We start from the raw sequence: 23421 nt of genomic DNA on the forward strand, positions 1-23421 counted from the left end.
TCAGAAGTGTTGGCTTCTAGTCAGGATTTTGCCACATGTTAACTCACTGAGGCTCCTTAGTCATAAGATGGGGTTCTATTAACTGTTCTCTATATAGTCCTTTCAAGTATTAGGACTAGAGGAGGAGCACATAGCTCTTAAAAAAGTGATGTTGGAATGTGCTTTATGATTTCCATTTGAAAAGCTAAATATATCTATGCTATTTTCTTTTATTATCAGAAATATCATTTAACTTGACTAATTTAGAAATCAAGTTATAGTTAGAGAAATCATCAAGTATATATATATATATACCTATACAGTCAGTGACAGAATTGAGACTGGAGGAGAAAAAAAAGACCACTCAGGTAAATGTAATAGCTCAAAGGACAGGTTGAAGTGCCAGACCAGGTCTGTTTCCTGTCTTGGCTGTGGGAAGAGCTTAGTCATCCTGTGACTAAACCCACATTACTGTTGTCCACCTGGAAGATGTATGTAAATAGCTAATTCTTTTAAACGCCTTGCACATTGGTTAAAATGAGGGCCAGTTTGCTTTCCTGATTCCTCTAACCAATGGAAGGTGAAAGCATAAAAGAGTTACCAATTTATAGTGAGGACAGAGGGACATGTTAATCATTACCATGCGGATGCAAAATCCAACTGTGGGAACCTCTACAGGATAAAAGAACCCATTTTTTCAACAAATACATTTCAAGAAAAAAAAAAGAGTTTAGAGGTAAACCTATAGATTCAAAAGAAATTTGAGACATAGCAACAAACTGTGTGAACCTTATTGCCTTACGATGAAAAATCCCCAAAACTGTAAGACAGTATTATATCTGAGACAATCAGAAATTTGAAGAGCAAGTAGATAGTTGTTATCAAGGAATTATTGCTAAATTCTGATGTCATAATGGTATTGTGGTTACTCTAAAATAGAGTCCTCAATTTTTAGAGATACGTAGTGAAATATTTACAGATTAAATTACACAATTATGGAATTTGCTTCAAAATAATCTAGAGGAGGGAAATGGATAGGAGCATGGTTGAAACAAGGCTGATATAACTTGATAACTGTTGAAGCTGAGTGATGGATACTGAAGTTCATTATACCACTCTGTCTACTTTTGAATATGTTTAAAATTTTCCATGCTGAAAAGAAAAAAAAGTAGGTGACAGTTATTATGTAGTAAAGAAAGAATCTTGCAGAAACTAAAAAATTGCTTTAAGATCATAATCATTTAATCTCCCCCAACCCCATACCAAGAGACCACAGCATCAGCTAGAAGAAACAGATTCCTAACTCAACTGGATTCATCAGTCCACTGACAACCAGAAACTGACTGGGAAAGATTCTCCCAAACAGCACCTTGTTATAACAAGTTTTCCAAGCCACAGTAAAGAAAGCACAAAGACAAAAAAACAAAAAAAACAAAAAAACTCTGATTCTGGATTTTTTTTACCCTGATAATTTGTGGTAGGTTTCTTTATTTTTTTGAATATAAAGTGACAGAAATAATTTGCCATTAGAAAAGAGAAAGAATCTTTGACTATTTACAGCTTTTATACATCACAAAGTTTTTCTTGTTTTTATGTTGTGTCTTTTTTTTTTTAAATTCATTTTAGTTTTTGTTCCTGCATCATTTGAACAAGTCCAAACTGGAAATCTATACAGCTCACAAAAAAGCCCTCCACCCAAAAGACCCCCCACCCCCACCCAACCCCAATGAGAAACAAGATAAATCAAAAGAATGAAATCAACTTATTTCTTTTTTTAAAGGTAAGTCATTTGCTTATATATATACTTGTAATTATTTTTTCAAGTTCAAACACCAAAATCCAAGAGAGAAAGGAAAAAATAAAAAGACCCAGTCATCCACACCCTCCCCCCACTCCAGAATCTCAATTGACCCCTGCACGTCCAAAATAAGAAATATATATTTACAGAAGACAAAAACAAAACAAATAAACAAAAAAGAACTTGGAGGTGGATGGGCTGGGGATCTGAGAGTCAAGAGGAAGGAGAGCTGGCTCCAGGGGTGGGATCTGGGCCTCACAGAGTCAAGACAAGCCTGAGTCATCTGTGTTTTCCCTGGGGAGGAGACCACATTGGGAAAGCTATGAAGGTGTCCCCTCTGCCATGTTACCTTGGCAGGGGTGCAGCTCTGGGTTTGCAACCCAACCCCATAGTGAATTTGTATTCTGTGGCTTCCATTATCACCCCCTCACACTCACACACATGTGCGCACCCTCACAGGCACACACACACATGCTCCAGTCATTGTGGCTAAGTCTAATATGACACTACTGGAGCATTGGCACCTGTCAAGTGGAGGAAAAGAGATTTGCCCTTAGGGACAAGAGCTCATTGCCCTACACTGTCTATTCTCTGCTCTCCACTGTAACATGCCATCTAGCTCCTTGAAATGTTTCCACAAGCGTCATGGCTACTCTGAAGTATTAATGCTGGAATGGTCTTTGGCTAGCAAAGCTCCTATGAAGATTTGCCCCCTACTTCCTGCAAATATCCTTAACAGACAGGTGCACCCAATTAACCAGGTACAGGAGGCAACCTAAATGAGGGGAAATCTGAGGCAGAGGCAAAGGAAGTCATGTTGTTTTCTGCTTGCCTTTGAAAGACTGCATTCCCAGAGGTCAGAAAGCAGAGAGGGTGTGAGAAAACCCTCCCTGGCTAGCTTTCTTTGCTTCCTTCTTCCTTCCTAAATATGGTTCTATTAGTCTTCAGTGCATAAAGCACAGTGTAACCCCTTGTCTTGGTTGCAATATCCTTCCAATACAAGAACTCAAGATGTGGCATTAGACAAGCCCAGTTGAACACAATTTAATCTTTTGGGGAAAATGCCAGGAAGGACATGACCAAGTTAAGGGGTCCCTTTACTGGAGGACAGAGAAGCTGAACCAGCAGCAGCAGTGGTTGTGATAAAATTCATGCCCTGTTCAAGATCTGTGGAGGCTTGGAGAACTAGTCCACTAGAAATGATTGAACAGCTTCTGTCTCTCTTCAAATTATGAGGTTTTTTTTTTTTCCCTAAGGGCACAGGAAATAAAATAGAATCAGCACACCATCTGTGTCAGAAGTATGTGGAATGTTCCTGGGGGCAGGCTCTAGGTTGCTCTTGCTAAATCTCTAAATGACAACACTTGGGTTTTTTCCCCTGCCTCTCTTGGTCAAGTTTCTGATTTGTTCAGGCCCTCCCTAAAAGCCCTCACTTGTCCCTGTTTCATGGAGTCCCACTCGAAGTCCTTTTCTTCCTAACTCTCTTTTGATCTTCTAAACCTCCGCCCAAAGCTTTTAAAGACTTTAGATCATTTCCTTACGCTACTGTCCCACTGTTCCTCTCTGTCACAAAAGAAAATACTAAATAAAAACTATCAGTCAGAGAAAACATTCATTTCGTAGAATTGGGCAGAGGCAAAGCTGCTTTTCAATCCTTTTACTTTGATTTTTTTAAAAGATAAACAGTGAGAAAGGTGAACAAAGAATTATGATTCCCCTAAGGAAACCAACTTAGTTGGGAGCCTTGAAAATAAAAAGGAGATTTACTGTGAAAATGTGTTCTTTCCAGGGCAAATAGTCAAAATGTGGCCTCAATCCAGGATTACATTTGCTAATATCTATAAAAATATGTTGTGGACTACCATAGACGGCAATGGAATTTTTCGTGGAAGTTAAAAAAAACAAACATCAGGATTTAAGAAGAGGCACTAGAGTTCCATGTATTGCTGGCAAGACCCTACCTCCGGCAGTCATAGCCTTACCCCCTCAATCTGACAAAGAGACCACCAGAACTGACCCAAAGCACTGGTAAGTCTTGCTTGGGACAGTCACCATGAGGAGCCCAAGACTCCCGGAATATCCCTCATCACTCAGAACTTTCATCCCCAGATGACCATGTACATCTCTCATCTGAGCTCATTTCCCATCCTTTACAAACTCCCCAAATCCTTCCATGAGTCCACGCTTCTCATCAGCCACAGCCCTGATGATTACTTTCACCTCCTTGCTCTCACTGAAACTTGGATCTTCCTTGAGGAGTCTGGAGCCCTCTCAAGTGGAAGGCATTTCCTGTCCCACATTCCCCATGCCACTGGGCCTGGAGGTGGAGTAGGGACCTTCCTTGCTCCTCATTGCCACTTCCAAACCATCTTCTCTCCCTCTTTCTTAAAAATCAAAACTACACAAAGTAACAAACCAGCTTTGAAACACATCAGACTACCAGCTGCTTCCCCTACTTGAAGCAGTAATTTAAATATTCTTGACCACTCTTATTCTTGTCACTGCCTTAAATACCATTCCCGTCATAATTTTTGTTGACCTCAATAGCCACATAAATCAACGTTCTATATCCTGGCCTCTCAGTACCTTGGCCTCTGCTCCTTCAGCAACCTTGTCCTCTATCTAACCTCAGCCCAACACTCCACACTAGATCCCAGATCATGTCACTACCAATAACTGGCACCTCTCCCTAATCTCAGCCTCAAGCATCCCACTCTCTGACTCAGCTCCTAATTTCAAGATTACTCCTTCTTGAATCTAATTCAATAATTTGGTAATCCCAGCCTGCCTCTCAATCCCCTGCCCCTCCAACACTTCATTATTCCCCCATTCTTTAAAAATCCTCACTTTTCTCCTCACTCAGCTTAGATTCCATGGCCCATCATTATAATCACTACTTTTCAGTTCCCCTTGACTCCGTGTCTCTTGCTGCCTTCATTGCATTCACACGGTTAAACCCCAACGCTGCTTAAATCCAACTCTCTACCCAAGCAGCTGAACGTAGCTGAAGAAAATTTCTTTTCAACTCATGACCATAAGAACCTCAAGGAAGTCCTTCATGCCACCTAGCATGTCTCCTCATTCTTCTGCTGGATGGCTATATGAGTAATTCATGCCTTCTTCTCTTCCCAGATCTCCAAACACATTCCCCAATACTCACTTTAGCTGATGAACCCCCTTTGTATTTCACTAAAAAATTATCAGTCAAAAAAGACATATGCCCACCATCATATTTTCCATCCCGCTTGCATCTGTGGCCAAATACACTATCTCCCTCCTACAATCTGATTAGGCTCCTAAAGCCAGTCCCTTCACTTATGCACTGGATCCGGTCCCCTCTCACTTCATCAAAGACATCACTCCAGCAATTATTCTTTCTCCCTAAGCATCATCAATCTTCCTTCTCTCTTGGATCATTCTGGTCAGCATAAAACAGACTTATTTCTCCCATCTTAAAAGCAATCCCTCCTTGAACTCCATATCCTTTACCATCTACTGCTATTTCTGTGTTCCCTTTACAGCAAAACTCCTGAAAGAGTTGCCTCTTCATACTGTCTCCACTTCCTCCGCTCCCACTCTTTCTTGAACAGACTTCTATCATGCTTTTGTCCCTACCAGTTCATGGAAACAGCTCTTTTCCAGGTCATCAGTGGAATCACCTCCATGTTTCTAGATGATCTGATTCAACTCAATAGTAGCACTTACCCCTGTCCACTCCTCCCAGTGCTGGTTCCTCCTCATCTCCTGGGGCTCTGAACACTCCTCAGGGCTCAGGCTTGGGAACTCTGTTCTTTTTGCACTCACTCCCTAGATCCAGTCTCATGGCTTCAAATACTATTCAAATGCCTATGAATTCCAAATTTATACCTTCAGGATCTGCCACTTCTCCGCCAGGTTCACATATCTGATTGCCTTATCAGTATTTCCACTTGGATGTCTGATGCACATCTTAAACTTATTACAAGGCTCTCTTCCCTAATCTACTTTACCTACTTTTAATTCCCATCTTATTAATGATGACTCCAAACTTCCAGTAGCTGAGGCCAAAAATTCTAGGGTCATTTTTGATTCTTTTCTTTCTCACACTCAATATCTAATTCTTCAGCACACCCTTCAAAAAATATCTGCAGAATCCAACCACTTCTCACTACCTCTGCTAACACCATGGCCCAAGCCACTATCATCTTTTACCTGGGTTAATGTAGTAGCCTCCTACCTGGTCTCACTGCTTCTTCCATCACGCATCCTCTCACAGTTCTGCTCAACACAGCAGCTGCAATGATTCTTTTAAAATAGAAGTTGAATCATATCACTCTCTACTGAGAACCTTCTACAACTTCTCATCTCGCTCTTGGTAAAAGCTCTTACAATGGCCTACAAGGCCCTACGATGCCACCTCTCTGACCTCATCTGTCACACTCTCCTCCTCACTCATTGGCCTCCTGGCTACTCCTCAAGTATATCAAGCACATAGTTTGACCTCAGGACCTTTGCAATTTCTTTCTCTTTGCCTGAAAAACCCTTCATATAGAAAGCTCCAAGGCTCACTCCCTCATTTACTTTAAGCCTTTGCTTAAATGTCACCTTTTCATAGAAACTTCTCCTGTCCACCCTATAAAAGTAACAAGTCCACATCCATCCTATCACCTCATACCCCCATTAATCTGCCTCATTCTTCTCCACAGCACTTGGAAGTATCTGACATGAAGCATATTTATTTATTTCTTCTATATTTCCTCTCAATATGTAAGCTTCATGAGGGCATGCACTTTGTGTTGTTCACTTTGTATCTTTGTTTTTGGCATAGGGTTTCCACTCAATAAATATTAATGCATGAATAAACCATCTCTCCAAATCATGCTTCTACACTGCAAGCCAAATCTCCCAAAATAAAGAGTTTCAGTAAAAAAAAAAAAACCTGGATATTTATTCTAAACTTTAACCAAATTTCTAAATGATAAGAGCAGAGCTCACTTTCCATGCTTCTTTCTGATTTGAGAATTGTCCTTGGATTTATTATTATTTTTTAATAATTATGAAAGAAATGACCTCGAGTCTCAATCAACGACTCTCTGCCCCTCTCCTCCTGTTGCCTGACTCCTAAATCCCTTGTGGATACAGTAGAATTTATAGAGACTCTGAATATTTGGGAGGATTACTTAACATCTTAGCCTTTCTGGTTTGCTCAGAACATATGATCTACTGCCCTTCAATGATATTTTATAGCTTAAAAGATTATGTCTAAGTCAGTAAATTCGATGTTAATATGTGTAAGACTCAAGATTAAATCAATCTGTAAGATGCCTATTTGTAATCTAATCTACCAATTTTCCTCCTGAAGTAAATAGTAATCAGATTAGAAACCTGGTGTTTTCACTGGGGATGGGAAGATATAATTTTATTTAAAAGATTTTCTCTCTCAGAGGTGACCTAACTGTGTGATCCAAAATCATTCTAAAATTGAAAAAAAGGTTCAGCTAACTCTATTCCCCTGATATATGTTGTTCTCCACAGTGCCCTTTGGGTTCCCCATTTCAGTAAATGTAATCATAATGGGTCTAAGGCTCTTCTACTCAGAAAATTCTTGACGAGAATGGAAATCTTTGCAGAGGAGCTGTCCTAAAGGTTTGTAGATGAATTTTTGAAGAGTTAAGGTACAGTGCTTAACAGTGTCTTCCTGGAAGGAGGCCTATACCTCTAAAGTCAGTCCGTCACCAGTCTTCTGAACAATCAATGGCAGCACAGCTTCTTCTGCTGGAGCTCATAGGGGAAGCAAGCAAATCTCTTATGGAATAAACCAGAGCACCTGGATGTTGGGGTCATTGTCTCCTCACCCCAAAACCATTCTACCCCGATTTCTCCCTTCATTGCTTTTAAATTTTTCTCCGCTCAGCGAAGACCATTTTTCAGAATCAAGTTTTTTGTCTACTTGTCACTGAATCTACTTCCTATTTCACCTTCTCTCTCTCCTTCCAATAGATGCACAATATTTATGGTTAAAAAATAACACTGGTAAGATATCTAGAAACTATGCAGCCTTAGAGCCAAGGAGAGCTGAGAATAGTGTCATATCACCAGCGCATTCAAACTGAAACCCAAACATCCCCTATCACACAGGGCTTGCACTTTGAAACAAAATAAGAGAGAGAAGACAATGACAACCATAAAATGCCTCCACGCACATGACAGGCACGTCAGTCAAAGCTGTGGTGCACATTCTCACAGAAGTTGCTTAATACTTCAGAGCACACCCCTCTCCACCAGCAGAACTGCAGGCTCTTACTGGAGGGCACACACTTTCTCAAGACCTGACCTTGAGTTGAAGCATCTGGTCATAAGGCCTTTTTCATCTGCTTATCACTCTCCTTTTTACCATCTCTATCTTCCTATGTTAAAAAATAATGAGAAAACCATGAGCAGTTACCAAGGGTTTCTTTCAACATCCTAATAGTTTCTATAATAATTCAGCTTAAGGAATACATCCCTCCTTTGCAGGGAACGTGGTGAGGAGGGGAGCCAAAACCATGAATAGGAACCAGGTGAGCTGCCAAGAAGGCTGAGAGGTGAGGAAGAATTTCCATGTAAGGAATCTGGAAGGTTCAACGATAAAATCCACTTTGTAATAGCTAAGAACATAGGTATTTTGATCTATTTCCTATTACAGCTATCATTCTTTTTGTTTGGCGCCAACCACTGAAATTTGTTTTGGAATCACAGCTGCCAGGAAAGGAAAGAAGAGAACAAGGGCCTGAAAAAAGACATAGCTCTGGGGGAGAGAATAAGAACCTAAAAGATGGTCAGGATTAAATGAAATATGCTGATTCTATTTATTCTTCTTGAATTTCTATAGAAAACTTTGCCAGTAGGATGTTTGGTTGGTGGTGACCAGATAGACTTCCCCACGATGTGGAAAAATAAAAAAGAAACAAAGGAAATCAGTAAACAATGATCACTGTCCCAGAAGATCATAGTTTTGTTCTCCGTCTCATTTATCTTCCCATCTACCAGGCCTTACCCAAACAGAGTTATGAAGACTATTCTTCCCTGTAAGCTACAGAAAGCAAGAGGCCAAGAAGAGGTGTGAGCAGACCCAATGTCAGTGACCAAATGGAGAAGCCTGGCTTGGGAAGAAATCAAAACCACAATATCAGAGGAATTATATTCTGCCCCCAGTCTCAGGGAGAAGTTTATGCTCATGTGGAGGCTTCTGCTCAGCAGAGTGTCCTGGGCTCTGAAATGAACTTTACCCTGCCTTTCCACAGGACACCTAGCACCCAGGCCCACTAAAATCTACCCGAAATGGGAAGGTGCCCTCATTTTTATATATACTCTCAGCTGAGCAGCTTTGGTCTTGTGCAGATACGGATTTTCTTTGTAAAATTTTTCCTTCATAATGCTTCCCTTAGCTATCTTTTTGGTAGCTATGTTTGAGTTTGAGAATTATCTTTTTCATTTCTACCATAATCTTTGATACTAATCACAAGAGCTCATAGTTTCGATTAAATAATTCTTTGTTGTTTCATGCCTTTAGGATCTCCATGAATCCTTTTATTTCCCCTCCCCATGAATACATCTGTAGCCTAACAGGGAATGGTCATCTCAGCGGACTAAGGTGTTCCAAATGCTCATCAGCTGTTGGCTCTGTTACTTGTCATAAAGGAGCATCATGATCCAAGTGTCTATAATGACACTCATGTGAAGGATGAAGTCACCATGGAGTCAAGATAGAATAGCCCCTGCCCCTCTCTCTTAGCTTACTATGATACCATCATGATTTCATGTGGCTTATTAGGAGGCAAAAATGAGAGAAGGGATATTTGTAACTGGCTTGATTCTAAACTTTGAGCTTAAGGAGAGCTCTAGTAGCCTCCTCTATCCCATCCCCACGCATGGGAATAAAACTTGCCTCCTCTCTCTGCCCATATTCTTTCCTGAAGCCAGGCTCTTGAACTAGGCTCTGGGAATGACTACACCGTGAAACTGACGTAATAGAAGACTCGCCACTCACCCATGTAAGGACTTTTTCATCTTCCTACTTCCACTCCTATCTTTCCTCTAGGGACAGGATGGACTGATGAAATCAAAAACAAAAAAAATTCTACATTATGCTAGGACACTTAGAGCTCTTTCACTGCTGTTGGTACAAGCAGAATGCTCTGTATATCAACAAAAATCTGTTCTGTGGCACAAACTAAAGACACTATCCTCTTTGGAAAGACTGATGATTACTTCCTGAGCTTAATATCATTCATCAGTGAACAGGTGGATTGTGAGAGAAGGTGGTTGCAGGATTCCCTGGCCCTGGAGTGCCTAAAGAATTCACCATTATAATCTTGGGGCAAAATCAAGGTTTCATAAGAATTCTCAGGAGACCTTTATTAGTCTTTGCAACACCCATGCCTCCCTTCCTTCAGGCTTTAGGAAGGCAATAATTATTTATTATGGATCCGTGGGATATAGATTCTTCTTTCTGGAATTCATTGTATATATGAACTTCATTTTACTTCCACTCATGCTTCCAGAACTAACCCATGCCTTAATACTGGAATCAAGCCTACTGTGTTTGAACTTGACTAAATTACATAGGGGTACCCAGAAGAAGAATCCAAGAGCCTCTCCCTTGAGGTTGTCCTCACTGTGGGCTGACCAAAAATACTGACACTTTCAGAGTATCATGACTTCCTCCTACACATTCCTGGAGGCTCCCTTCCCCATGTAACACTCTGGAAGAAATCCTCTGTCTCAGTTTTTCTTGAGATTTTTATTTCTGTGGGTTACATGCTACATAAAAATTTTTTAATAATAAAAAATTATTCACAATGTCTTATCCCACAAAATTCAAAAACATTTTTGTTATTTGGCCTTCAACTCTTCATTACAGAAACTTTTCCACTCCTTTCTCATTTTCAAAGTTCTTGCTTTGTTCCTATCTCTTTTGACTTGTCTCTGTAGACTCATGAGGAGAGTGTGTTTGTATAGATGGGTCTGTGAAGAAGACAAATTTCCATGGAAAAGATTTAGAGAAATCAGCTCCCTAGCTTTCATGAGTTCTCTTTACCATCAGGTGCTGAACACACGGTGGGAAGGACAATTCAGGCAGCATTACCCAATGAGCTAGGCTGAGGGCTGGAAATTCAGACAAGTTTTGGTTCTGCCAAGAGTATCCAGTATAACCTTAGTTTTGGCTAGTCATCAAGTTTTGTTGTGCTTCAAGCTTTTCATCTGTAAAATTAAAAGATGATCGTATTTCCATGCCAAAGGAGGCCATTTGGAGAAATGGTTATGGTAAATTATCCCATATCCACATACAAATGACTTTGATTTACTCAGAATGTATCACAGGCTAAACGTGGTGGAGGCCTAAGTTGGCTGTTGGTGACCCCAGAAACTCTATCCTCCAAGGAGGAGGAGCAGAGTCAGTCTAGAAACTGCCACAGCTCATGGCCTTTTTTACATGGGAATTAAGCTAAGAATGCTCAAGGAATGACTCCTCAAAGTTCTATGTGCTCCATTTCTTGTGCCTGTTACCAAGAAATAACCAAGGTAATCGTCCTGATCATTGAAAGTTCCCAGGAGTCTTAGGAACAATCTAGTAAGAAAGTTGTTCTCTTTTCTTGGATCCAGAGTACCCAGTTATGCACAGCAGGCTCCTTCCTCAGTCATTAATATAGAGGGGGGCTGATTGTACTAGACTTATTGGGCTCTGGTTTGGAAACATTAAATACCACACACATGTTCAAGCTCTGTGCTCTCACATTCTCACCCTAACAGTGTGTGTGTGTGTGTTTTGAGGGTGAGCTGCTTGGAGCTGACTCAGGACACAGAATACCTCAAGATCCCTAAACTGAGACAGATCAGTAAGTCAATGAGGGAGAACACAGCTGTAAGCGCCCTGGTTGTCTTTCAAGTGCATTTGTATCAAAGAAAGGGTATTTTTACTATTTTATGTTTTTCTCCATAAAAGTCTACTCAGATGCTTCTCTAGCCTCCCTGCTTCCTACTGACATGAAGGCTTCATATTTTCCCTGCTCCTGACTCTGGGAGAGAAAAAAATTATTGAATCTGCCAAGGCATGTACTGCCATTCCTGTCCCCACTGACGATAGACCTCTGCACCCCTGCTCATGGTGTTGTCGGGAAGAGATGTGGGCACACAGATATGTATGTATCTAGGCAACAGGACTGCCTGTCCTTGGAGAGACTGGCTTCTGCTGCACTATCCTCTTAGCAATGATCCATTAGCAGGACATCAGAGGACCACACGGATTCCACAGGGTAAAACAGGGACAGGCAGCAGGACAACGAGGTTATTCTCTCATAGAGAAAATGCTCCCTTCACATAAAGCCTAGATATTCAGTCAAACCTTGAGGTGTCAGCGATCCACAAGCTACGTAAAGCAAAAGAGAAAACGCTAGCTGGATAAACTATAGTATGTCCCTCCAGTTCTAAGTGAACACTTTCATCTACCAAGAATGTATCCCTATTCCTCCACTAAAGTGATTGAAATTGGCAAGTTGGGATCTATTTGTAAGAAGTGTGCATGTGTGTGTGTGGCATGTGTGGGTGTTGGGAAGGTGCACAAGCATAAGGGAGCTCATGGCAAAGAGACCAAATTCGGTGCAGCTGTGCTGTCCAGGTGACTAGGTGGAAGCGATGTGTAAGTGACTGAGAGCACAGCTCAGGCAGAGGCAGCGTCAAGGCCTAGTCTCTGGTTTGCAGATGGTTCTTATATCACAGCAAGGCAACATTAAAATAGCCCTTGATTTCAAAAGAAAATTATCAATTACAATTAAAAGGTGACAATGACATTGGGAGTTAACTACATGGACTGTTCTAAATATGACTGAGGTTTCAGATAGGCATGTTTTGGCTTTTTAAAAAACGTCCCCTCTGGAAACAGGTAATGTCCTTAACTACGAGAGCCAGGCAGCTCAGCACATTCCCATTCCCATGGCCACATCCCCCTGAAGCTGCACTCCGGTAAGATCTCAGAGGCTGTGAGTTTCTTAATGCAATGAGACACACAGAGTCACGGCCTGGTGGCTTAGATTCTGTGGGTAGGGGTGGTGTGATGAGTCACTCTTTCTCTGCCCAGTTAATGATCAGGGGCTCTCTGGGTGCTGTAGTCCGAAGGGTACAGCCTGAGCACTAGCTTAGGGCTGACATGTGGCCTGAATCCCTGTGGACATTCAGGACCTTACAGATGTGGCAGGATCCAGGTTCCTCACTCATCCTGGGGTGGGCACAGTGATAGCTGAAGGCAGCTGTGATGGGGTTCTTGCTTTCCTGGCACTGCCTTGGACAGCTGTTACCTTTCCTGGTATTTTTGGCATTGGATCAAACAACCTCCAGTCCACACATGGGCATGAAGGTGTCACTCAGAAAGTACTTTTTAATTTTTAAAAAATTTCTTATTTCCCCTCCTGCTACATCTCAGGTTACAAGTGAAATTGGAGAATAAGTGTAATTCTATCTTCAGTCCAATTATGCCCAGGAAACAAGCTCCAAATTTGAGTGAGCTTTCACTCCCTGGGAGTGACTAAAGGAACAGACATCTGGAAGGTCATCAGCTTTGGGTCTTGTTCTTCTCTGAAGCTATCATCAAAACCAGTAAACCAAGGGGGATCCAAGAGACTGGAGTGCAGGCTCCTGGCTTTGTGATGTGAAGCTCCATTGTAGACTTCCTGTCCTTTTCCTTCCTCCTATCCTGTCAACTTTTATAAATATTTACAGGCAAGAAATTGACATGAACGCCTCATGGGTAAAACTGCCTTCTGGATGTATTTTAAATTTGCTGGAATTTTCTTCATCCCGTCAGTCCAACAGAGATTCATGAAGGTCCTTCTTCATGAAGATGTGCCTTCCCAACCTTCCCCCAGCTATTATCAGATTACTTATTTCATTGGCTAAAAAAAAAAAGTACGTCTCATAACATAATGAGCTAGATTTTGCTCCAAAATGTTAACTATGCCTATTCCCAGGAGCAGGACTATCTTGACCAACTAGGACTTTTGAGAAGAAAAATTCTCCTCTAGATTTACATCTTAATTTTCATCAGGGTGTCACCCAAGTTGTCACATTTTGCCCCTTTTTGCCAATAATAATTCCTCTACCCTCCCTTCTGTCTCAGTGAAGAATGGACTTTGTTTGCTTTTTAAAGAAGAGCCTTGTCACTGCCTGTAACTTCTTTGAGTTCAGTTCTCTATAGTATGCTTTAAATTAGCACACATGGCACAAGATGTCTCCTAAAGGAGAACAATTCATGATCAATGACATAGTAAGATTTATAGAGGAGGCTGGCCAGGAGAAGGGAATATTATTTATTGGAGCAGCTTAAGTGAAAGGACAGTACCAGCTCCAAGAGTTTCTTCAGGACGACAAACAGCAATGTGCACTGACTAGAAGGAATAGGACAGATTGCTTAGTAGAATACCAAGAAGGCAAGGGGGAAGGGTGAATAGGGCTCAGAGAATAAAGGGGCAGGAGGGCCGTAAGGTCAGAGGCAATATTGTTTTCTTCAATGTAATGAGTCCCTTCACATTTAGAGAAGAAGGAGTAGTTTAGAGACTAGAATTCTCTCTGAGCCACCTCATTTAAATCCTAACCTACTTTCAACTGCAATATGCAGATCAGAAATAAGTGCTCGATTACTTCAACTCTCATCTTCCCCTTGGGACAACTCACCCTGTAGACCAAGGCTTGGAAAGGGTGAGAATCCAGAGAGCCCAGGAAAGAACTATCAAGACAAGGTTGTGAACAGCACAAACAGTTCCCCCAAGTCTGGCCTAGGATAGTACAGATGCAGAAAGTACAAGCATATGGCATAATGCATTGTCCTACTGGACCACCATTCAGGATCCATAAGACTGTGTCATTAGCGAGCCTGAATTGTGACAAGGTCCTTCTGGTAGTGCAAGTGTTGGAAAAAAAAAAGGCTACAGATTGCATCAAAGCCAGATCAATGTCAGCACAGGTCAGGTTGTTAGAGACTCAGTCCGGATGGTGAAGTGTCTGGAGAGAAAGAAGCTCCATCAAAGCACCTGAAAAGCTCCTGATACCTAACATTTGGTCAACATTCTTGATGGCCTCTCCTTCTGTCACTTACTTGGTGTACACGTAGTATTCCAAGTACACTCTACTAACTGTAAGGCAGTCACAGAATAACTTCCAAGTACAAGGCAAAACTTATAAAAATCCAAATTTCCATCTGAAATAATAATTAACATGGAAATGTATACATGTAGTGTATTGCTGTGATTGTGGGTAGGTGCAGAAATACGGAGATAAATGTGGAGAGACTCAGCCTTAGGTTTTACTGAATATTCAAGTATCTTGTGGGCAACATAAAATGATTCCTTTTCAATTATAATTTATAATAATAACAAATATGTACCCATGCCTTCTATATATAAGATGCACTGGTAGGTGCTACAGGAGATAAAAAGATGAATAAAGGCATTGCCCGTAAGCACAAGGAGTTTATAATCTAGCAGGGGAGATGAGATGTATAATCAAATAACCATAAAATAAGATGGTTTGTAATAGCTGCCACTAGAGAGATATAATTAAAGTGTTATGAGCATTCACAAAATGCCTAAATATATATATATATATATATATATATATATATATATATATATATATATATTTGTTTTTTGGATAGGATATATATACATACTTTCTTTTTTTTTGGATAGGAGATGAAGGAAGGTGGACATGGTGGCCCATTTGTTCCAGTCTTTGAAGATTTGTATACAGGGAGACGGATATTATCCAAAAAGGGAGTGAGTTGGGAGATAGGAAGGAGAGAATTTGGGGGATAGGGAGCAATTTATGGAAGAAACAAGTGGGGAAAAAAGTCAGTGTAGGAAAGGTAAGAGATAAATGTGTAATTCAGCTTGTCTGGGCCATGGGCACACACAGGCAAATAACAAGAAGTTATTCTTGCTGGTAGACTACAGCAAGTGTAACCCATTGAAGGTTTTTTTGTTTTTTTTGAGTTGGAGAGTGGCAAGATTTAATTTGTATTTAGGTAGTGAGTACTGATAAGAGTATATTCAACTATAAAATCTTAGAACAATGCTAAAAGACACTGAAATAATCCAGACAAGAACGAAGGGCCTGAATGAAAAGAGAAGACTGGGAAACTTTAGGGGCAAGAATTAACAGGCTTTGCAAGTGATTAGATGTGCAGGATGTGGTAAATGGAGGAGGCAAAAGAGGCCAAAAAGCTTTAGTTTGGTGATATAAGGAATGGTGGTACCATTAATCAAAAGGGGGAACCTGGTGATTATGTTGGTTTACAGGGATGGTCTTGGATATCTGACTCAATATGAAGTTACTTATTGAGGAGGTGACTGGAAATATGTGCATTAAGCTGAAGTGAAAAAGTGAAGACTTGGAATTCATCCTCATTCAGAGTTGTTGAACTTGTGGAAGACAGAAATATTGCTACAGAAGCATGCAGATAAGGAGGAGAAGAGGGTCAAGCTCAGAAAAGCATGGAAAGTCCATGCCGGGGGACAAGAGAAATAGTAATCAGTGAAGGAAGACATACAGAGGACCAGAGGCTAGGATTAAAAGCAGTACATGCTGCTTCCCAATGGTAAATTTAGGTTAACATTCAAGAGGCCAAACAGCAAGAAAAAAAAAAAAAGTATTGGATTTTGTAACAAGAAGTTCACTGGAATGTTGCTATAGAGCAGTTTCAGTCGTGTCAAGGTACAGCCCAGTTTTAAAGGTTAAGCCATGAGCATTATGTGAGGAAGTAAAGAAAGACAAGTTTGGAAGTGAAAAGACAAACAAAGATAGTCTAGGAATTCACGAACCTAACTGGGTCGAGAGAAGGTTTGTTTTTAGAGATTGCTGTAGGCAGATGTGTGAAAGAGGTTAAAGACGCAACAGAGAGAAGTACTATTAGTTGGAGTGGACCTTAGAAGAGGTCAGAGGGTGGCTATCAGAGCACGAGGAGCAGGAGCACTGAGTTGGGAGGGAGGATGAAAAAGATGAACGAAGGACAGGAGAAATTTAAAGGAAGAGAGGTCATGTGAGAATTAAAAACTCAGATACCTGTTCTTAGTAATATGGTAAGAAAGATTGCCTAATGAAAGAGAAGAGATGAAAATGAAAGGAAAATGAAAAATACATTTAACAAATCCTTGGAGAATGTGACATGGAGTCAACACTGGAGAAATAAGAAAGATGTCCAAGCTGGGTAGGGTTCAGGTGAGATGAAGTGGCTCGAATTTGTGTTCTTTACCATAGGCTTAAGACCTGTTCTTGGAGGTGGAAGGCAAGAGGAAGAAGAGATTGCTGGTGAGAGCACTGTTGTGGGTGAACACAGGGTTAGACCAAAAAGGGGAGTAAATGAAATCAGAGGGGTCTATGGACCAGAATGACAGAGGGAGCTTGAAGGAAGGAGATAAGACACAGAAAATGCAAGGTTGCAGTGAGGGAGGGAATTTCAGAGTTTTAGCTCTGGGGGGTAAAATAACTCCAAAAGAAGAGGCTCAGGACTGGCCATGATGGGGACAGCTGAATCTCTGCAGTGTTTTTTAAATACTATAATGGATAATATCTTTCATTCATACCCTGAAACCAGAAACAATTAAAGTGGCATGTATAAATATACTAATTTATACATACGTAATACATATATTTAAATATTTTAAACTTTTGCATTCATATATTATATGTGAATACAATATACTCTATTTTAAAATCTTTTATATTCTTCACAGCACCAGCCCAGAGGCATAGTATGTGCTCAACAGACATTGGTTTAATTGAACTAACATATTTAACTAGAGCTTTTCTTTTTCTCTCCTGCATAGTACTGGAACCTACTCCACCTCCTAAATCACAATGCTAAAATAATTACAAATAAAGACAGTTCAGGTTTAAAGTGTGGAAACCAAAGTTTTTAAATAACAGCTTTATAATGGACCTAGTATTGTGCTTTTTAGTTGTACCCTACTCCTTGCACTGACTTCCGTTTCTTTTTTGCCAAAGCACAGATTCTACACACCAGAGACCCAAGGCTATGAGAAATTCTACTCATCCACTCTGCCTTCCACCTTCAGTTCTCATCAGGAGTTCTCACCCTCATAATCACACCAGCAATTATGTTTTAAAGCATGGAACAGCACCAGAAACTCACTGTGATGAGCTCTCAGATGGATGCAAATGGACACACTGGCAGAGAAATGTGGATGATTTCTAACTTTGCCCGCTTATTCCCAGTACTGCTATCCTAACTCATCACTCTTGGGGCAAAACTGTTTTTCTTTGCTTCAATATTATAAATCTGAGACCCCAAACTTCACTAATCTATCCAAGGAATGGAAATAGCCCTGACTTTCATATAAGGTTTTTGAAGGGTTCTTTGTCATGAGAATAAATAAGTTTATCTACTTTAAGTCACAGAACCCATAGGGCATCTGTGTGGTTGAGTCAACATGGTTGGAATGAGATGGAGGTGGGATATATTCAAATATCCAGTGATTTTATATAATACTGGAACCCCCAAACTAGAATGGAATCTTAGATCTAGATTGGGTATTAGAAGTTCTCAGACTGACAAATCTACAATTTAGTGATGTCCCAAATATCTGGTAGGACTAAAAAGGAATTGCCCACTGGTTAAGTTGCACATGGCAGTCCAGTATCTCCTTAACAGTTAGCATGTGTTGGGATCATTGGGCACCCCGCATGGAGGTGGGGAAGTACAGAATATAGAACAACTCAGCTGAACTGGAAGATTGAATGGGGACAGAGAACAGATAATTATAGTAACCTTTTATTATCATAACATTAATTTAATTTGATCTTTTTAGTTGCTTATGCAGTAACCTGTAATGGAGGAGAAGCATCAGTCTTCCATTTTCTATAGAAAGAGTCACAGTCCTTACGCCTGCCCTACAAGGCATTGACTTTAGAAATTCATAAACTAGATACTCATGTGACTGCTTATTGAGAAGAATTCCTAGCTCAGAGTCCTATTCCTGTGTCACATGAGCCTTAAATAAAAGCAGGTAGAAGATGAGATATGGTTTAAATGTCTTTATACTTTAGAACCTGTACCTTCACTCCCTTGTCTATTACTCTTAGTGTTCTTTGCTCTCTCCCTCTTCTCTTGCATCATTACTTTATTCCCAGGAAAAAGAATCAGAATCCTAATGTAAACTATGTGCTTAAATGTATAAATCTCTAATATGGCTTAACATGTTACCCTTCCTGGGATTATTTTCATTTAAATGACAGATGAGCAGCTCAGTGCTAAAGGAATATATCCGTGTGGGAAGCCAGTAGTTGGAGTGGAGTGGAGAGTAAAGGGAAGGTTTCCTTGGGACCTCTGAAATCACACCATGGACCATATACCGTTTGTAAGGCCAGACCCATTCCAGTATAACTGCCCATCTTAAGCTGATTCTCATCTATAAAGAGTTCCTCAGACAGGAAGAAGAGTCTATGACATTCAAGTGAAGAAAGCAAATGCTCTCCCAAAGTATTTGGCAGTCTACTGAGCAAACATTTGTTATATGGCTTTGGGCTCAGAGAGCGTGTAAGTTATGGCCACAAAACCTGGAAATGCCTAGTGTACTCATCAATAGTACTGCAGCTGCATTATTTATGCACACATTTGAATCATTCCTAACACACCAAACAGACCATACAGGGTGTTAAGGAAAAACAGGGCTTTTTTAGAGGGAAGGGGATTAAAAGAATAAAGTGATTCCTGGAGTAGCATTTTCCAGAGGCTATTGCCCAATCTGTTCTTCTTTCCCTGAATCCTGAACTAACTAAAAAATAAACAAAAAGCAAAAAGAGAAACCCTAGTTTTTAAATGAGATGTGCAGGTGACCAGCACACTGCAGTTTTGCTAACATGGTTTCTTCACCTCCCATGCAGAGAATTACCCCTTAGGCAACTCCTGATGACCATGGAAGACTGGGTAGGTGATATTCACTTAATCATATAGACGACTCATATTTTATCACATTGCACATGCGTTTTGGCACTACTAAACCACCAACATTTAATGGAATCATTTGGGATTTTTTTCACCTAATTACAACATGGCTGTGGCCAGTATAGGGGAATCCACATCAAGGATGTTTCCCATGTTCTGGCTGAGAATACACAATGACATACTTTGAAATGATAAGATCCACTGTACATGCATCACTCTGAAGGGTGTGCACATTCTTGATGCAGGCAAATTCAAGGGTCAGATTAACTGAGTTCAGTGGAAATGTTGAGATTTAAGCATTGCCACTGAAAGGAGTGATACAGGACCACACCCACCAACCCACTTCCATGGTGGAAGGGAATGAAAGAGGACACAAAAGATAGAAAGCATGGATTCTGAAGAAAATTGGAACAATTGATGCTCCTGAGGGTGTCTGTGGAATCTCACAGTTTTGGATAGATTGGGTCTGTGACCAGAACCACCTGTGAAATAGATGAGGCTTACTGCAGAATTCATCCTCATGCATTTTACTGGGTTGTAATTTGGAATGACATAACATTTAGAACTTGACAATGCTCAGCCTTCCTTTCTTTAAGCTTTCTTGAGCAGGCCATGAATATCTTACTTGGTCCCAATTCAAACATCCAGTTCAAGAGAAGTGACAAACTGGGGCCTAAGAAAGGGTTTAGAAAAATGAAATTATCCAGCTGACAACTTCTGATGATGAGACGATAGGAAAAAATGTACTGTGGTATCTCGGGTAAATGGATTTGGAAATTCCATCCTGTGGTAAAGAGAGAGAGGCTGCCACCCTTCACAAAGCCAACAGTCCAGTAAAAGAGATTCTGTTTGTCTAGTTAACCCAAGGTCAGGTTATGAATACCTGGCTAGAGGCAAATAGCACCTTCCTGATGGCAGAAATGAGGACAAGGCAAATATACAGTCACTATTGGCACCGTCCGTCTCATATCCACCTTTCTACCTCTGAAACCAACTTCTGCAACCTTTCTAAGAGAATCATCTGGCCACTGAATTTTGAGTAGGTCTGGTAACCTCTTCTAGAAAAGCATGTGAATTTGTAAGGTGCTGCCACCCTGTAACCAGATATCACATGCTCAAAAAGTAGACATAGTGGAATTTTCTGGGTGCGCCTGCAGTGCTGATTTCTAAGGAGTGAGAGAGGGAGTAGGGAGAGGTCCAGTGCCCAGGCACTAGGAAAAAAAGAGTCAGAGTGACTGAGATGGTTGTTAAACATCAGAGGGGGCTGCTGGGAGATTTCTCAGGACTGGGCTTCCTGTAACCTCTCAGCCACATCAAGAATGAGAGGCTAATTTGACCTCAATTCTGGTTTAAGCTCTTCTGGGAATCTTTCCTACCCTAGGTGCTGACAGGAAAAATACGGTGCCACCAGCTTGACTTTGCATGGAATGTTGGGAATCTGTGGTCTACCTAGAAGATAGGAGCTGGACCTGGGGTTTGCTTAGAGCCAAACTGGACCCTGTACAAGCCCAGGCCGACAGGCATGAACACTTTTCACAGATCATTAAGAAAATTGGTGAGGTGGGGGAGCATGGACACAAATTACTTTTCCCTGGCTTTTTCACCACAGTGGCCTCCATCCGCATTCACTTTTTTCCAGACACCCTGAAGTAAAAGCCACACAAAACAATTCCCCCAAGGGAAAATGAAAATCCATAACAAAACACATTTTCCCCCTTCATTCCCATCCCCACCCTACTCCCTCCAGCCCAACACCCTGAATACTCACAAGAGAACACTTTATCTATACAAAATTAATTAGAAAACAAAATATTTACATATGAAATAAACACCATCTTGATTTCTGTCACCAGTGGAGACTGACAGAGCCCCCTTTGTTCTAGATTGCTGTTCGCTAGGTTGGTTAGTTTGGTTTTTTATTTGAAAGGGGTGAGGTAAGAGGAAGAGTGAGGGGAGGAGCCCCTGACCTCGGACAGAGTCAGGGTGAAGCAATGTTTATATGGCCCTTCTCCTTCTTCCTCCTGGAGACGCCTCATGCCCTCTGTCCTCTCTCTCAAAGTCTTTCCTTGAATCTAAGGTAAAGCACTCGGTGCTCCTCTCTCCATATCTGTGAGAGGTTCAGCCCCTTGCCCCCAGGTTCGTTTTAGAAAGAAAACAAAGCTTTACAAGGCTTTCAGTTGGCTTTAAAATAAAAGATACTGAGGTAAAAATCAAGGAGGAGGGCAGGGGACAGCAGTCGAGGGCAGGGAATGAGGAAGGGTAGTGAGTCAGGGCAGACAGGAAGGCAGAGAGCAGCCCTGGAGGGTGTGACTTGAAGAGACATGGCAGCTTCCTTCCAGAGGAGGATGAGCACCTTTCTGGTTTATATGTCCTGTGTGCAACATGGAGATCCTGCAGTCAAGCTTCCAAACAGACCCGGGGCTCTCAGGCTGCCACCCTGTGTAAAGGAGAGGATGGCAGGACAATGGAACTCACCCATAGAACACCCCACCCCAAGTTTCAGGACTGGCAGTGACAAATACTCATTTCCCTTCTCAAGTTTCCAACTTTTAGTGAAGGGGGCATCTCATCTGCCAGACCCTCATCCCTGGAGTTTATATATATATATATATAAAATTCTTTATATATATATAATTCTTCAATGGTGCAGTCTGGGAGGGAAAGCAGGCATTGCGGGAAGGTGGAAGGGCTTCTACTGAGAGTGTTCACATTGGGCTCACTGTCGCATTCTCAGGCAGCCAGACTCCACAGGGTAGCGAGGGAGTCCCCTCCCGCTACCCTCCAGACTCCCAAATCTCTTCCCTTCTTCCCTCCACGCTTTCTTCCTGAGCTGTACTTATGGAGCAAGCTCATTCCTCTTAACTGTCTGTTCCATATCAGTTGTGATCAACTCTGGGGGAACAAGCCTGCTCTCCTAGCTCCGGGTTAAGTAAGAAGGGATCAAAGTGTTGAAAACATCCCCCTCTCTTACTTATCACACCATAAATGACTCCCCTATTCTTCAAAGCCTTACTTAGCTCCTCCCCAAACCTTGGCCAGCTGAGGGTCTAAAAAGCTCAAAAGAGCTTTAGAGAATCTTTTGCTCTCAAGTGTGGGCAAAAGAATCATGGCTGCTTCTATTTCCCTTTAGCCTTCCTGGAAAGTTCTTGGCCAAGACTGGTTGAAAGTAGTGGCAACCACAAAGGAATTACTTTTGTACCTTGCTCTTGGAGGACTGTTCATCACCTTTTTGTTTAGACCACAGAATCTTCTCTGTCAAGAACTTCCATTCTCCTCATTCAGGAAGGGTGAAGGGGAGAAACAGCCAGAATTCAGGTAACATGACCATCTCTGTTTGTATATAAGCCAAAACAAGTACATTGCTGAGGGATAATGAAAGAAACAACATTATGAGTCAAGGTTGCCTTCTCTACATTTACAGGACCCTGACCACATGTGTGTATAGACTACACATGTCTGCAAGTGTATATGGACACACAGTCCATCCTCTCTTCCCTCCGATGCACCATGGAACACTGCTGTGGTGTACTTTCCATCATCCACCAATGACCTGTCATTCCAGTTCACCACTAATGAGTCTCATGGAATTGAAGCAAACATTTTTTTGGCTTATATATAAACACACATGGCCACCCACTCTCTGCTGGGCACATTATCCCTAAACAAATGCCAT

The 23421-nt window shown here is 41.2% G+C and overlaps 1 protein-coding gene across 2 annotated transcripts in view; it reads right to left on the reverse strand.

Moving 5' to 3' along the window:
- Positions 1-1210: 1210 nt before the first annotated feature.
- GRIN2B (glutamate ionotropic receptor NMDA type subunit 2B) overlaps positions 1211-23421 on the reverse strand; it is a 423510-nt gene continuing 401299 nt past the window's right edge. For both annotated transcript variants that reach the window (XM_070494300.1, XM_070494301.1), the window contains one exon: positions 1211-22185. The gene's annotated coding sequence lies outside the window, so the exon portion shown is untranslated. The remainder of the gene's footprint in view (positions 22186-23421) is intronic.

The sequence above is a fragment of the Equus asinus genome, chromosome 22 (genome assembly GCF_041296235.1).
Source record: "Equus asinus isolate D_3611 breed Donkey chromosome 22, EquAss-T2T_v2, whole genome shotgun sequence".
In the NCBI taxonomy this organism is placed as follows: Eukaryota; Metazoa; Chordata; class Mammalia; order Perissodactyla; family Equidae; genus Equus; species Equus asinus.